This window comes from Cervus elaphus, chromosome 20, assembly GCF_910594005.1.
Source record: "Cervus elaphus chromosome 20, mCerEla1.1, whole genome shotgun sequence".
Taxonomy (NCBI): Eukaryota; Metazoa; Chordata; class Mammalia; order Artiodactyla; family Cervidae; genus Cervus; species Cervus elaphus.
The window spans coordinates 114,196,220-114,208,361 of NC_057834.1; the positions used below are offsets into that span (position 1 = coordinate 114,196,220).

Below are 12,142 nucleotides of genomic sequence, written 5' to 3' on the forward strand. Positions count from 1 at the left end.
TGCACTCCTCTGTATTAGCCCAGCTCTTGATAAGACCTGTTGCCTTTTTTGTAGTGCAGTAGTAAACTTCCTTGCTCAATGGTGAACTTTTTTGGAGGTAGGAATCTGGCTTGGCTTTGTAACTCTGTGTTTTGCTTTTATTAAGTAATTGGGAAATTTTATTCCATTGAACTTGCTCCAGGGACCTTGATATCACTCACCAAAGAGAAGGACATGTTAGTATCATCTTAATACCTCTACAGGTTTTAAATTTGGGATCTGCTATTTTCCTTACATCTCTGTGAAGTAGCTATTTTGTTGTTGAAAACTCACATATAAAGAAACTCAGAATGTATTTGGCTAAAATCAAACAACTGGTAAGCGTTGAAGCTGGGTAGGGCTCTTTTAACTTGAAATGGCAACCCACTCCAGTATTCTTGCTTGGAGAATTTCATTTTCAGAAGAGTCTGGAAGGTTGCAGTCCATGAGATTGCGGAGTAGGACTGAGCAAGTAACACACTTACTCTGTGCACTACACCTGTACACCCTGGCATGAAATGGGGGGTGGGGGGGTAAAGTGTATTAATACTTAATTCTCAGAGCTCTAGTTTTCTCATTTATAAATGGAAGTAATATCACGGACCTCATGGGATTGTTCTAATTTTTTTGCGGGGGTGGGGTGCTGTGCCACTTGTGGGATCCTAGTTCCCTGACCAGGGATCACACATTAATCCCCTGCATTGGAAGCTCAGAGTTCTAACCATTCATCAGCAGAGAGAATTCTCTGTTATGAGAATTAAATGGAAAAACATGAAATCTCTAGCTCAATGACTAGCACTTAGTGGTCCCTTCTCATCAAACTTCAGATTCATATACATATAAAAAGATAAATAAGAAGTAACCAGTTTGGGAGTGCAAAGAAGATGGATCCTACAGAGAGGAAGGCCCTGTCTGTAAACTTTTATAGGTTCCAGCCTCTGAGTCACATCATGAGAAATTTTATCAGGCAGTATCCCAGGTGGCTCAGGGGTAAAGAATGTGCCTGTCAATGCAGGAGATGCGAGTCCATCTCTGGGTGGTGGGAGATCCCCTGGAGAAGGAAATAACCACCCACTCCAGGATTCTTGCCTGGGAAATCTCATGGACAGAGCCTGGTGGGCTACTGTTCACAGGGTCACAAGATAGTCCGACACGACTTAGCAAATAAATGACATCTTGTAAAGACTTAAGATTTTGCATCTTCCCTCACGTCCACCCTATCATATACTTTTCCTGCCTTAGCATGTGTCACCTGCAAGGACTATAGTTGTGTGATTTGTCCAGCTTTGAGGTTAGAGGTTGGCTGAATAATCTCCAAGGCTGGGACCTTAAAAAAATTAGGACCTGGGCTTCCCAGATGGTTCAGCGGGTGAAGAATCCACCTGCCATGCAGGAGACACAGGAGACACGGGTTCAATCCCTCCGTGGGGAAGATCCTCTGAAGGAGGATATGGCAACCCATTCCAGGATTCTTGCCTGAACAATCCCATGGACAGAGGAGCCTGGTGGGCTACAGTCCAAAGTGTTGCAAAGAGTCGGACACGACTAAAAAAATCAACCAAACCATAAATCCTTTCCTATCGGGACTTTAAATAACTACATGGAGGAGCCTATATTAAAAGCAAAAGGGGGAGGAGGCTCATGGATGGTAGTTGACGCCAAACCCACGTAAAACTAAATAAGTGATTTCTAAAATCTTTTTCCGGGCGGCGCGCGGAGCCGGGGGGATACTCTTAAGATTTCTCTTGCGCTCCTAACTCCAGAAATTGGCTGCATTTTAAAAGAAAAGGATTTCAGCTTGGTGGGTTGGTGACAAAGGTGAATAGACGGGGAATGGTGGGGGAGACCCAGAGGATTTGATTCCTCTGTCTGCCTACTCGCTGGTGGTCACAAGCCCGGGCTACAAGCCACGGGTCCGCGGAGGCCCGGGCCGGGCCAGGTCCGCACACAGGCCGGAGGTGCACGTCCAATGCCGGGGTTTCCGACCCCTGGGGGTTGGCTTTCGGGCCCTCTTCACGCTTGGGGGCCTCCGCGGGGAAGTCCACAACCCAGGAACCAGACCTAAGCAGGGCGGCAGTGCCCGCGACCCCGGCCTCCGCAGGCAAATAAGGGGTCCTCCCGCCGCTCTCCCGTGGGGCCCCGGCAGGGAGCTAGACTTAGCGACCCCCCGCTCGGCGGCCCCGCCCGCCTCTCCCCGCCAGCCCTCGGTGACTTCAGCCCTCCCCCAACGCTAGAGGGGCCCCGCCCCCTCCTCGCGGGCTAACGAGTGTCCTCGCGCGCTCGCCCCTTCCCACAGCGTGAGTGTGAGTGAGCTATCCTCCCACCTCGGCCCCCTCACCATTGTTTCCCGTCTTCACCACAAGCCCCTGAATGTAGCCCTTCTCCCATTGATGTTTACTACCTCCCGCCCCGGTTTAACCAGTGCCCTGGGGCCCCTAGAACGAAAGGAAGGGGCACCCCCAAACCCTTTCCTCCGCGCCTCCTACCCAGGGTCTCCTGTGCGTTTGTTCCCTACCCCCGCCCGGGTCAGGACTCCATTCAGGGCTCTGTCCCTCTGTCCCCTCCCCCTCTCCCCCCCCTCCCCTGGCTCCCTTTCTCCCTCGGCCCCCTCCCCTCAGCGGGTCCTCCTCTTTCTCTCCCCCTCTCTCCTCCCCCTCCCCATCCCTTCCCCCCCACAATGCAGTTCGCGGCGCGGCGGACATGGCGGTGGAGCCCTGAGCTCGTCGTGTCCTGGCCTCCAGCGGCGGCGGCGGTGACGGCGGCAGCGGGAGGCGGAGGGGGAGCGGGAGCCACTGAGATGAGGAGGCGCCGCGCGCGCCTGTAGCTCGCGGGCCTCGCAGGTACGGAGGTTCCGGCTGCGGCGTAGCACCCGGCGCCCGAGGGGGTGTGCTCGAGGCAGGCCGGGCGGCCCCCTCTTCGCCCTCAGGTGCCGCGCCTCGCAGGTGTCGCGGTCCCGGCCCGAGCGCGTATCAGCCGCCCTCCTGGGGCCTGACACTTCTTTCTTTGCTGGATTGGGCATCGGGTGTCCCAGGGGAAGGCGGAGATGAGGGAGGTAGGGGCGGCGGCCTGGGCTTCCTGAGCAGGGCACCGGGGCGCTTTGGGACCGAACTCCACGGTGAGGTTGGGGCTCTCGGCCCCGAGCCGAAACCTGTAGACCCAGGCGGCGGATTTTGAGTTAACGGGATAGGAGTGAATATTCTCTGGGGTCCAGTAGGATTCCCTGTCCTGTGTGCCTTTTCTTTCACCCTGGCTTTGATATAGACTACGTATATAACTTATACACACACACACGCATATAATACATAATAAATATTTATCCCGGGATCGCCCTTGTCGGGAGGAGAGAAGGCAGAGGTGTCTGTGAGGATTTCGTTTCTTGCTCGCCCGCCTTCTCTCTTCCCCGCCCCCCAGTCGAACGGTGGTAATGAACGCTTTTGACGTGGGAAACTGTGAGATTCGTATTTGTAAACAGACAGCACTCGCCGAGTGTGTTGTACGCCTCCGCGAGAGATTTCAGGTCCTTTTGGTATCCGGATTGCAAAATAATGAGATATTTAGACCTGAAAGAAAGACTTCATCGGGATTTCAAGTCGTATGTGGATGCGATGAATTACTGTTAACAACATTGATTAAATTCTTTTTAGATGGTCAAATTTTTAATCAGATGAATTTTGTACCTTGCGCGAGATCTTAGTTTCGGTGTACCATGTTTCTTCGTTTTGATATATTTTTAATACAAAAGTAGTTCCTTACACATTTGACATTCTGCTCCCTTTGTGATCTTCTTAGTGTCCAGAAATGCAATTCGAATTTTGTATTGTTGGCATGCATTTAGTAATTAGCTGGAATGGATCAGGTTACCTTTTGTTTCCAAAGATCGGCGCCCCCCCCCCGCCCCCCCCCAAGTCTTGTAGTCCCGAAATGTGTAACACTGGGTGAAGCAGAACATAACCCTGTTTCTGTTTTAAAGTGATGAGAACTATTAGTTATTAAAATTGGGTAATCGCACCTGGATATGATAATTTAGACATAATGCTATATCAGGGTGGTGAATTGTGGGATAGTTTTTTTTTTAAGTTGGTTTTTTTTTTTTTTTTTTGGTTACTATCAATCAGCATGTTCTGTATGTGAGTAAAATGTATGCTGAAATTTTCTTTAGGCTCAGAACCCTTGTATATATGTATCCTTAGATATTGTTGCACTACACTGCATCCTAATATTGATTAGTCACAACTTGTAAAATTATGAAATATTGATTCATTTAGAAAACTGCTTAAGACAATGAATTTACTAGTATCTAATGTACTATGATCCTTTTATAAACAAATTTTAGAGTGCATCTTAAAAACCGTATACTTTGGGGCAGATAGGAATTTTAAGTTGTTTTAGGCTTTAAAAAGATGATATTTAATGAAAAAACAAGCTTCCTTGAAATAATACAGAACAGGAAGTGAAAAGTTATTAACATTTAATGTTTTAAGTCTAGCAAAATCTAAATACAAAAAAGAAATTAAAATCTGTTCATTGCCCTAGGTTGTTAGTAACAGATAAACTAACAAGATGTTATCATGAACATAAGTTTAGTTCAGTATTGTAAGTCACTTCTAACATTACATTTAATTTTAACTAACGTAACTGGAACAGAACAGTGTCTACATTATAATTTGAGACCTTTTTAAATAAATATTTATATTTGTAATTATAAATGTCTCTGATTAATAAAAAACTGTTTAAAGAGAATTTTTTTTAGTTTTGAGTAAAGTCATTTTAGTAAGAGTAATTGGAGAACTTTTTGACCTCAAAGTTAACCTTGACATGCATAATAAGGATTAATTATGTTGTATTCTTTATATAATGTCAAATCAGGATCTTTGGGTAGGAAAAGTTATGAATTTTATTTCTGCAGAAAGTTTCTGGTGTCAGAAAAGCTATAAATAAGACTTACCTATGAATGCTGATGTCAGTAAATTTTATCCTTTTTTTTTAAAAAAAGACCATTTTGATAAAACAAATTCAGTGAGATGTATTACTTCCTAATGTAAACAGCAAATGGTTGAATTAAGTTGTTACTGCAGATAGAAATATGTTCTAAAAAAGAACAATTCTAGAAAGACTAACAGAGAAGGGGAAGGAATACTGTAGTAAAGCAGGATATGTAGACTTTTTCTCTTCTTGTTTTTCGAGGAATTAAGATTGCTTTGCTGAACTAAGTAAATAGAATATTTTTACACTAAACTAAGTTTATACCTGTTTTATTTCAGGCATTGTGCTAGATATGTCCATGTATTTTTTTCACTTGTTCAGTGTAACACCCCTATGAAATTTGTTTTATAAATGAGGAATCTCTGAGTCAGATGTTGGTTAATTTGCTTAAGATCATAGAGTTAGAAAGATTGAAAGCAACTCTGTGTACTCTTCTTATTACATACGCCATGTTGCTTCTCAGATGTGTCAAGAGTTCTCCCAGTTTTGTAGGAGGAACTGCCTGAGGTTGCTCATTCATTCATCATTTAATCATCAAACATTTGCGTTTGTACTTTATGCTAGACATTGCTACATTTTAGAGGTATAAACTTATTGAAGATAGTCTCTTGCTTCAGGGAATTCAATCATATAATCAGTTCAGTCGCTCAGTCATGTCCAACTCTTTGCGACCCCATGGACTGCAGCACGCCAGGCTTCCCTGTCCATCACAGCTCCTGGAGCTTGCTCAAACTCATGTCCATCGAGTTGGCGATGCCATCCAACCATCTCATCCTCTGTCATCCCTTTCTCCTGCCTTCGCTATTTCCCGGCATCAGGGTCTTTTCTAATGAGTCAGTTCTTTCCATCAGGTGGCCAAAGTATTGGAGTTTCAGCATCAGTCCTTCCAATGAATATTCAGGACTGATTTCCTTTAGTTTATGATTGACTGGTTTGATCTCCTCGCTGTCCAAGGGAGTCTCAAGAGTCTTCTTCAACACCACAGTTCAAAAGCATCAATTTTTTGGCACTCAACTTTCTTTATGGTCTAGCTCACATCCATACATGACTACTGGAAAAACAGCTTTAACTATATGGATCTCTGTTGGCAAAGTAATGTCTCTCTCTGCTTTTTAATATGCTGTCTAGGTTGGTCATAGCTTTTCTTTCAAGGAGCAAGTGTCTTTTAATTTCATGGCTGCAGTCTCCATCTGCAGTGATTTTGGAGCCCAAAATAAAGTCTGTCACTGTTTCCACTGTTTCCCCACCTATTTGCCATGAAGTAATGGGACCAGGTGCCATGATCTTTGTTTTTTGGATGTTGAGTTTTAAGCCAGCTTTTTCACTCTTCTCTTTCACTTTCATCAAGAGGCTCTTTAGTTCCTCTTAGCTTTCTGCCATAAGGGTGGTATCATCTGCATATCAGAATTTATTGATATTTCTCTCAGCAATCTTGATTCCAGCTTGTGCTTCAAACAGCCCGGCATTTTGCTTGATGTACTCTCCATATAAAGTAAATAAGCAGGGTGACAATACTACAGCCTTGACATACTCCTTTCCTAATTTTGAACCAGTCTGGTGTTCCATGTCTGGTTCTAACTGTTGCTTCTTGACCTGCATACAGATTTCTCAAGAGGCAGACACACAATAGTCTGGTAGTTTTAAATGGGTATTTGATTTACAATGATAATAAGTAACTTACTGCATAGTTACTATTTGTTAATTTCTTTCCAAAAATCTTAGACTATTAACTCAGTCCTCACAACAGCTTATAAATTATCAGCATTTATAGGTGAGGAAGGTAGCTGCAGAAAGACTAAGTAGCTTGGATGAGATCTCAGAGCTAGTTTGCTGCTGAGCCAGGAATTGAACTCTGGTGTCTAAGTCTAGAGTTAGAGCTCTTAACCATTATGCTGTGTTGCACCTCAAGCTTAGGCTGTCAGCATTTAGTATGCAGAGAGTGTTAAGTTCAAAATAGTCACATAGGTTGTCAAAAACTATCTTGTAAGAACATAGAGTATGAATTATACATGATGATGAAATTTAATTGCATTTTGTTAGTCTTAGCTGTACATTGTAGTTTAAATAATTTAATCATTAAAATTGATTGGTCATTAACTATTTAAGCTCAATCTTGTGCTGAGTGTTAGTTTAGGTCAGTGATATTCAGACTATGTGTGGGGAATCTTTTTGGGGTTTCTGAGTCATAATTGTTTTCATAGTAATGTTAAGAAGATTTTTCCCTTTTCATTTTCTCACCTGGAATGTAGAATGATAGATACATGTGAAAACATTATTGCTTTGATGGCTATTGGAATGTGTAATCGTATATATTTTTTTTGCTTTTGCTTTGAGATATAGTTTTCAGTACCATAAAACTCACTCTTTTAAAACATGCAGTTCAGGGACTTCCCTAGTGGTCCAGCAGTTAAGATTTCATGCTTCCAATGGAGGGAACACAGGTTTGATTCCTGGTTGGGGAACTAAGATCCCTCATTCCACGAGGTGTGGCCCAAAAAAAAAGCATGCAGTTTTCAGTGTATGTTCATAAGCTTATGTAACCATCACCATTATTTAATTACAGAACATTTTCATCTTCCTCCAAGAAACCCTGTGCCCTTTAGCAATCACCCTGCACTCCGCCCACCCCACCCCCCACCCCCCTCAAGCTTTTGGCAACCGCTGAACTGCTTTTCTGTCTTTGAAATTGCCTACTTTGGACGTTTCATATAAGTAGAATCATATAACATGTGGCTTTTTGTGCCTGGTTTTTTTCATTGAAGCATAATGTTTTCAAGGTTCATCCATAATATATCGTGTATTAGCACTTCATTCCTTTTTATGGTTGAATAATACTACATTGTATGGAATGTATTCTATGGAGATACCACATATTGTTTATCCATTCATCATTTGATAGACATTTGGGTTTTTTCCACTTTTTGGCTATTACAAATACTGTTGCTTTGAACATTCATGTATAAGTTTTTGTGTGGATATATGTTTTAATTTCTCTTGGATATCTACCCAGGAGTGGAATTGCTGAGGGTTTTGATACATTTATGTTTAACTTTATGGAGGACCTGCTGAACTATTCCTGAGAGGCTTCACTATTTTTTATTTTCACTAGTAATATATGAGGGTTCTAATTTCTACCCATCCTCTCCAACACTTGTTATTGTCCATCTTTTAAATTATAGCTATCTAATTGGTGAAGTGGTATCTCATTGTGGTTTTGATTTGCAGTTCCTTAATGACTAACGATGTTGAGCATCTCTTCATATGTCTGTTGGCTTTTTGTATATTTTATTGGGAGAAATATCTATTTAAATTCTTTGCTAATTTAAAAAATTGGATTATTTGTCTTATTGTTATAAAGAGTTTTTTATATATTCTGGATATTAGATCCTTGTTAGATAAATGATATGCAAAAATGTTCTTCCCTTTTGTGAATTGTCTATTCATTTTCTTTTTCAAATGTAAGAATTGTGGCAAAATATGCATAAAAGTTATCATTTTAATCATTAAGTGTATATTCAGTGATATTAGGTACATTCACAGCGTTGCACAAATCATCACCACCATCCATGTTCAGAACTTTTTCCTTTTTCCTGTTCTGTGCCCACTAAGCAATAACTCTTCATTCCCTCCTCCCCTCAGTCCCTAGCAGCCATCATTCTACTTTCTGTTTCTATGACTTTGACTACTGTATGTAATTAGAGTCATATAATATCTGTCCTTTTGTGACTTGTTTACTTCATTTAGCACAGTGTCTTCAAGGTTCTTCTATGCTCTAGTATGTGTTGGAATTTCCTTCCTTTTTAAGGCTGAATAATGTTTTATTGCCTTTATGTATATACCATATTTTGTTTTTCCAGTCATCTGTTGATAGACACTTTGGTTGCTTCTGTGTTTTGGCTTTTGTGAATAATGCTGCTGTGAATATGGGCATACAAATATCTGTTTGTGTTCCTGCTTTCTGTTCTTTGGAAATATACCTAGAAGTGGAATTGCTGGATTATGTGGTAAATCTTTGTTTAATTTTTTGAGGAATTGCCATTTTGTTCATTTTCTGGAGTGTTTTTTCAAGCACCCACCCAGGTTTTAGGTTTTGATAAAGTTATATTTATTTTTTCTTGTGCTTCCAGAGTCATGTATAAGATAAGCAAAGATTATAAAAATTTACACCTATATTTTCTTCTGACAGTTTTGCAGTTTTAGCTTTTACATTTAGTTCTTTGACCCATTTTTAGTTAATTTTTATATGTGTTGTGAGGTAGAGGTCCAACTTCATTCTTTTTCATGCGACTGTCCAGTTGTCCCAGCATCATGTATTGGCAAGACTGTTATTTCCCTTGTTGAATGGTCTTGGCATCATTGTTGAAATCAGTTGACCACAAATGTCTCTGTTTATTTCTGGACTCTCAATTGATTCTGGATTCTCCATTGATTTGTATGTCTGTGCTTATACCAGTACCACCCCCCCAGTCTTGATTACTGTAGCTTTGTAGAAAGTTTGAAGTTGGAAAATTGAAGTTGAAGTTGTGAGTTCTCCAACTTTACTTTCCTTTTTCAACATTGTTTTGGCTGTTCTTGAAGTGAAGTCACTCAGTCGTGTCTGACTCTTTGCAACCCCATGGACTGTAGCCTACCAGGCTCCGCTGTCCATGGGATTTTCCAGACAAGAGTACTGGAGTGGTTTGCCATTTCCTTCTCCAGGGGATCTTCCTGACCCAGGGATCAAACCCCAGGTCTCCCGCATTGCAGGCAGATGCTTTGGCTGTTCTTAGTGCCTTGCATTTCCATGTGAATTTTAGGATCTCTTTGTCAGTTTTTGAAGAAAACCTTGTATTTCTTTTGTTAAGTTTATTTCTGAGTATTCTTTTTGAAGCAATTGTAAATGGAATTTTGTACTCTTCATTGCTAGTGGATAGAAATACAATTGATTTTTGTATGTTGATCCTGGATAGCACCCTTGCTAGGCTAATTTGTTAGCTCTAATTACTTTTTTGTAGATTCCTTACGACTTTCTATATGAGATCATGTCATCTGCAAATATAGATCGCTTTACTTCTTTCTTTCCATTCTGGATGTCTTTTATTTCTTTTTCTTACCTAATTGCCCTGGCTAGTAGACTATTGAATAGAAGTAAAGACAGTAGGGAATTTCCTGGCGGTCCGGTAGATAGGACTTGGTGCTTTCACTTCCACAGTCCAGGTTTAACCCCTAACTGGGGAATTAAGATTCCACAAGCTGCACAGCCTAAATAAATAAATAACATTAAAAGAAAGTGAAGACAACAGATATTCTTGTCTTGTTTCTGTTCTTAGAGGAGAAAACATTTAGTCCTTCACCGTAAGTGTAATGTCACATGCGGTATTTCTGTCAGATTGACAAGAGTTTCTTTCTATTCCTAGTTTGTTGAGTTTTTTTTTTTTTTTTTACTGTAAAAGAACATTAGATTTTATCAAATCCTTTTTTCCTGTCAGTTGAAACAACTGTGTGGTTTTTGTCCTTTATTAATATGGTGCATTACATTGATTGGTTTTCATATTGAACCAAACTTGTATTCCTAGGTTAGAATACACTTTATCCTGGTATATAACCTTTCATTGCTGGATTTGGTATGCTAGAATTTGTTGAGGATTTTATATCTATTTTCATAAGAGACATTGGTGTATAGTTGTCTTGTAATTTCTGGATTTGGGTAATACTGGCCTTATAGAGTAAGTTAATAGTGTGTTGTTGTATTTGAAAAATTTCTCAGTTTTAATATCTGATGGTATTAAGTACCAGTAGCTAAATACACAAAAACGAAAGTCCTTTGGATTCTTAGTAATTTTTTGAAGTATAAATGCGTCCTGAGGTCAAAAAGTTTGAAAACTGCTGGTTTAGGCTAAAGACATACCCTAGTGCCCAAGCAATGAACCAAAAAATATGTCTCTTCTTTCTTGTCATAAACCAGTCCCACTTGTGTCATTTTACTCAAGTCATACACTCAAGGTGTCTCAATAAATAAAGTGAAAACACTACCAGACTGTGTTAACTTTACAGATGTGAAAAGATAAATGAATGGGCATATTAGACATATACATGTTAGCTAATGCTGTATCTTCAAAACAAATCTTTTTTTAAACTGAAAATTTTGTAAGAGCTGCAGGACTTTTATAGCCACTTATGGTATTGTTATGAGTGTCTTGTATTCTGTCATACAGGTAAAAAATGGCTAGTTTGTGTTTGTAAATTGTGTTTACGCTTTCTGTGATAGTACCAGTTTTATTTTATTTTTTTGATAGTACCAGTTTTAAACCAATGATTCTCGCTATATGAGAGGTACACTTCCTTAGGAAGGTATTTCATAATTGCTTTGGAAGGTCTTTTAAACCACTCACAGCTAGCCTTTCCCATCCCCCATTCTTGTGTTCCTCTTTACTTCTATTGGACATATATTCTATTTCTTGGATGTGTTAGAAAAAAAACCGGGAACCATTATTCTAAATCCTCTTAAGAGGTGTGTAGCTTTTTTCCCTCACACCTGCTTCCTTAAAGCCAGAAAACCAGACCCATGTTTTTCTAATTAGTGTCTGTTTATTCTTCTATCCTCCTCTACAACTTCTCTTAAGACTGGTACTCTACTGGCTGTTTCTTACCTGACTTTGTCATTTCAATCTAGGAACTTCTGTGTCACTCCCCTGTATTCACTGATACTTTGGTATAATTCTTCATATCATATCAGGCAGTTGGAAGTGTAACATTGAAGGTTACCTAACATCTTAACTTTATTTTTCCTTAATTTCTGTATTCCAGTGGTATTCAACTTTCTTTGACGCGGCTACTCATATGGTTCAGAAATGGTTCTACTTCTGACCAAAATCTCCTTAATATCTGTATACATCTTCCTCACTTCTTCAGTTTTCTCATCTATCCCTGATCTTTTTGTATAACCTCTTTTGAGTTTTATCCCTAGCTTTCATCAGTATCATCACTGTTGTGTTCTCTTCAGTTCAGTTCAGTCGCTCAGTCGTGTCTGACTTTTTGCGACCCCATGGACTGCAGCACGCCAGGCTTCCCTGTCCATCACCAACTCCCGGAGCTTAACTCACTCATATCGAGTTGGTGATGCCATCCAATACCCTATTGAAATATTCATCCTGTTAATCCC

The 12,142-nt window shown here is 40.6% G+C and overlaps 1 protein-coding gene across 8 annotated transcripts in view; it reads left to right on the top strand.

Moving 5' to 3' along the window:
- The first annotated feature begins 2,701 nt into the window (after positions 1–2,701).
- Positions 2,702–12,142, top strand: part of TUT4 (terminal uridylyl transferase 4) — a 129,983-nt gene continuing 120,542 nt past the window's right edge. For all 8 annotated transcript variants that reach the window (XM_043878795.1, XM_043878790.1, XM_043878798.1 and 5 more), the window contains exon 1: positions 2,702–2,858. The gene's annotated coding sequence lies outside the window, so the exon portion shown is untranslated. The remainder of the gene's footprint in view (positions 2,859–12,142) is intronic.